The sequence below is a fragment of the Montipora capricornis genome, chromosome 14, assembly GCF_036669925.1.
Source record: "Montipora capricornis isolate CH-2021 chromosome 14, ASM3666992v2, whole genome shotgun sequence".
Taxonomy (NCBI): Eukaryota; Metazoa; Cnidaria; class Anthozoa; order Scleractinia; family Acroporidae; genus Montipora; species Montipora capricornis.
The window spans coordinates 40,978,402-40,983,383 of record NC_090896.1 but is presented as its reverse complement, the minus strand read 5'-3'; the positions used below and the strand labels follow the sequence as shown (position 1 = coordinate 40,983,383).

General features: G+C 45.5%; 1 pseudogene; it reads right to left on the bottom strand.

Moving 5' to 3' along the window:
- Positions 1 to 2,358: 2,358 nt before the first annotated feature.
- LOC138031983 (uncharacterized) lies at positions 2,359 to 4,982 on the bottom strand (annotated as a pseudogene).

Here is a 4,982-nt window from a genome sequence, read left to right as displayed (position 1 = left end):
GTGTGCAATTTCGATCGTTTCAACGGTTATTCTATCAGGCCTCCTCCGTCAACGTCTACCGTGGTGCTCACCGACGCCAGTAGATTTGCCTTTAAATGTTTTTTTCGCTTGTCTAGGTGATTCCGTTGTTCGTGGGACGTGGACGCCCAAAGAAGCCGCCCAGAGTTCCATGCTTAGTGAGCTCAAAGCTATTCTCCACGTATTGGCTCATACGCAACCCAGCCTCAGTCTAAAAGGGTAATTGTTAAGACCAACAGCCAAAGCGCCGCTCATAGTCTCATTGGCTAGCTCCAAAAGCCATCTTTAGACCCTGGCCCTTGAAATGTTCACCTGCGCTTAGAGAACGCAGCCTTTTTGAAAGCCCAGTGGATTCCTCGACCTCTTAGCGACAGAGGCGATTTGTTGAGTCGGCTCGTAGATCCAGACGATTGCAATTGGTCCTTGCATCCTTCTGTTTTTCATTTGTTAGACGCTCAGTGAGGCCTCACAAAATGGATCGTTTCGTGTTCCACTACAACGCTCAAACTACCCCTTTTCAAATCTACGTATGCTTCACCAGGAACCTACGGCGTCGATGTCTTGCCTCAGAAATAAAATCGCGGGGACAACTGGCTGTGCCATCCAGTGAATTTGGTGGTTCAGTGTGTGCGCCATCTTGAAGCTTCCCGTGGCTGTGGCACTCTGATTATTCTAGAATGGCCTTCAGCCGTTTTCTGGCCTTTTCTTGTGTTCCGGGTCACGCTCGTTCCAGCCATATGTTAAGTACTTCTTCCCTCTACCCAGGATATGTGACCTTTTCTTGAAAGGCTAGGTCTGGTGCAAAAAGTCTCGTATAAGAGAAGACCGTGAGTTTTCAGTGGGTGCGCAATGTTTACGATGCTTGCCTTGCGTTTAGATTTTTGTTAAATCTTAATTTACTGCGAGGTGAAAGTTGAAAGATTGTTTGTTTTTGTGTTCAATGGGCCTAAAGCACCGATTAGGTTAGGGTTTTTTTCTTCTTTTATCACTAAGGTTTGCCCTCTTCGGGTGCCGTCTTCGGGTGGCCGCAAGTTACTCATTTCGTATGGTGTTGCCGTTTAGTGCGCATTTTGGTTGGATGTTCACCAGTTACATAATTTTCCCCTTTAGAGGGGTGATTGACATTTAGGCAATTGATGGATGCCCTGCATGAGGCGGGTTTTCAATGTTGGCACTTGGTCTGATACCAGTCTGCTTCGTGATGTGCACCTTGGCAGGTTGATGCCTGACTTGATGGAGCTTCAAATGTGTTCCAAGTCTACTTCCACAGTCTTCTATTTATTATTTTTTTTCCGGCTGGAATAAATGGCACTTGTAGGCTAGCTATGTCCAAAACCGACATCCCATTTGTTCCGGCGCATCCGCTTCACGTGGCTCTGTAACTAACTGATCTGAGATTTGCAATTTAGCCATGGAGAAGGGAACGGGCGTTTCCGTGCTCGAGGTTGCCGTGTATTCGATATGATGGGCTCACCAGATTGCCGGCTTCTTCTCGTTAAGTCATGTCTCGAGGGCGCCAGACGTAAGCTTGCCCGTCCAGTTCAACCTTTGTCGATGGGGGAATTGAAGGTCGCCTTGGTTCCGCCCCAGATTTCCTAACATTTTTCCTCTAGGGGTTTTTTGGTTAGAGCCATCCCACAAATTGACATTTCCCTTTTTATTCAACTTACGCGACGTAAAATCTACTTCAAAGAAACAAACATTTTAAACAGGCAGAGAAGATTCAGGATAAGTGAGGCAAAGAGTCGAACCCGGATCATTGACTTCTCATTGCAGTTTCCAATATCGACTAGACTAACGAGACAAGCTTCCAAAAAGTCAATTTTTTAGAGTCTTTTCATAGTGATACCCAGCAAAACAAGTAAAAGGTAAGCGTCTTCCGGACAGTGGTCTGTTTGCAGATTTCGTTAAGCGACTTAAAAAGATACGTGTTTTCACAGGTAAGATCAAATGCGGAGAGAACAAGCAATGCAATAATAATAATAATAATAATATATAATAATAGAAAATAATAATAATTTTATTAACATATTCCAAGCAAATTGCTATTTACAAGTAAGAAGTAAAAAAAAAAAAGAAAACTATTAAACCTATTTACAATTCATTTCCATTAAAAAGAGACTAGTATGAAGCACAATAAACCTACGAAGATATTCTTATTTGTAGTAAGAAAAATTCATGTCATGATAGCGTTCTGACTAAAAAAAACAAAAATTGGACATAAAAATAAGCTCCTTAAAGAAAAGCCACTATTATTTTTTAAAAAAAGATATATATATATGCAGATAATATCAGTCAGAAAAAAAAAAAAAAAAAACAACCAAATTAAAATTACGAAAACTAAGAAATTCTGGCGGTCACATTATCGATTCTAATGTATTTGTCCTGAAGGTATACATTCCTTCTTATTCCTATGGAACCTCTAAGGCAGAGGAGAGCTGAGCGGAGGATAGCAAACGATACTTTTGCTCTTAGCCAGGACACGGTGCTGGCGTAGTCCTCTCCCTTCTTAATGGCGAGTAGTTCAGCTAATCTGCTGTGGTATCTCTTACATTCCTCGGCCATTCCGCCTGTGGTAGTAAAAACAAGTGGCGTAAAGGTGCCTTGCTCCACCTCCATCACCCTGCTTGCATATTGGCGTTTTTTTTCATTCTCGTGTTGCCTGTAGATTTCCTTGGGGCTTAGATCTCTGTAAGAACATGCATTAGGGTGACAAACCCTGACATCGAAGAATGCAGTCCTCTGTCTCTCCCAGAAGCCACGAGCGCTAATATCTAAGCGCGCATCAGGAGCTCTGTTGGCACCTCTGTTCAAAGTCTCTCCATTGATTTCCTGAAGGACCGGCTCTATTTCCACATCATTACATACCATGCTCAACATCTCTGCTTCCAGGTCGCGAAGCTCATTATGACGCTGTATTATAAACCCGCCACGTCGGCATACCATTGCATGATCTACGTTAAAACGGTCCCCGCATACGCAAACTTTCGGTGTGTCGGTGATTTCCCAGTCGTATCTCAAACTGATCGCGTCTCTGAATTCTCTCTTATTTAGATTGAAGTTCAAGTCTTTGATGGAATTACTGTCAGCCAGTTCGATGCTCCCTTCTCCGTGGCTAGCTCTACAGCTCGCTTGGTTCATGTCGGCAGAGAGGTCTTCACCCGTTTTAGCCTCTCATCCATACACTCATCCTTCTCCTTACGCGCGCTTATTTGCAGTGTTTTTACTTCTGACACATCCGGGGTCTGATGCACTTGCTCCACAATTTGCCTTACTAGGGGACTTGTGACCCTGACTGAAGCCTCATATTCTTTGGGTGAGGCTCTGACTGGATCTATAAGCCCAAGCCCTCCCAAGCGCACAGGAAGTGCAAGGAGTTCGCGCTCAGTTTCAGTTGTTGCGTGGTTCGTAATAGCTGGTATGAGAACTTCGCTTATCGCACGCTCCAAAGGCTCTAACAAGTCGGTAATATCGGGCAGTGTCCTTAAGAAATACGTCCATCGGTGCCGTAGCCCAAAAGTGAACGCTGCATAGCTCGCCTGAGGTTGTGATAAGGCGAACTCTGCAAGTTTGGTGACCTGGTTGACCCAGTCTTCTACCTTCTCGCCCACGTACCCTTCCAGAAATGACCTCGATCCAAGAGCTGCACCTAGGTGCTTGTGGCCTTCAGAGGTGATGTTAATCGCTGTGTCACCAAATACCTGCATAGCAGCGTGTTCTTTATCAGGTTTAATGATCAACCAGCACTTTTTTGCATTGGGAAAGTACCCTAACGCCGGACCACTCTCTGATAGCTCGTCCCACCATTTCCGCACATCTTTCAGGGAACCACTTCCCGTTGCATCGTCAGCAAACCAACACTGTTTAGCTGATCCTGAGACGTGTAGACGCGTTATCAGTGGCTGGAGACTAATGGCGTACATGCTCATAGCGAGAGGGTCCCCCTGTGTGGTGCCTTCCGCTGATTTAAGTTCTTGGCCGCCTATAATAAAGAGCCTCGCAGGCTGTCTGTAGGTGTTAATCGCATAAGTAGCTATGGTTGGACATAGGACTCTTGTATTGTGCAACGCAGCAGCTCTGTTCAGGGCATTAAAGGCATTTGAGGCGTCAACAAGAAGAACAGCGTCCGTGTCATCAGCGTCGAAAATATTGCGCATTGCATGAATGGCAGCCTCACTCCCACTTTTATGGCCTGCGCATGCCTGCAGCGAGCCACTTGCGTCAACGACATCTGGTTTTGTTACTCTCATCACGCACTTCGCAATTATCCTCCGTATTACTTCACCAACTCCAATCGGCCGGACCGCGCCCTCTCCTTTGTCAAGTGGAATCAGACGATTGGCTAAAATTGCCTCGATGCTAAGAAAGTCAACAAATTCCGTGCACAGTCGTCTGGTCATTGTAGCTATAGCTGTGCACAGATCGGACCCAGATTTCTTGAAAGATTTGCACGCAAGTATTCTTCTAAAGCCATTGGCGTCTACACCCGAAGGTCCGCCAGAGCCTTTAGTCCTTAAAGCAGCGTCACGAATCATCTCCCCATTGATCTGGTAGTACACTGTATCTGGAACTTCTTCGATTGGTCCAAAGAGTAGAGAACCTAGAGAGGCGTCCTGTGCCAAAGGGTGTTTTTCCTTAAGTTGTCTCATGACGTCATCGCTCAAGGGCAAAATACCCCCGCCGTCTCCGTTTCTGAGGTATCGCAAGGCTGAATTAATTTTGCCTGTCATGACAAGGTTTGCAAAAACGCTTGCTTTATTGGGTGGATCAGCTCTACGGGAGTTGGTAAGACGTCTTTGGATGATCCGTCCTTCACGCACTAGGACATCTATTTCGCCCTCTTTCCACAGTGCCAGACGTTTAGCTAAGCACTCTTGGTGCTCCTTCGCCTTAGATTTCTGGCTCGGTTTTTGTAACCCAACAGCGAGGAGGACAATAGCTGCTTTAAGGGCAATGTGTTGCAT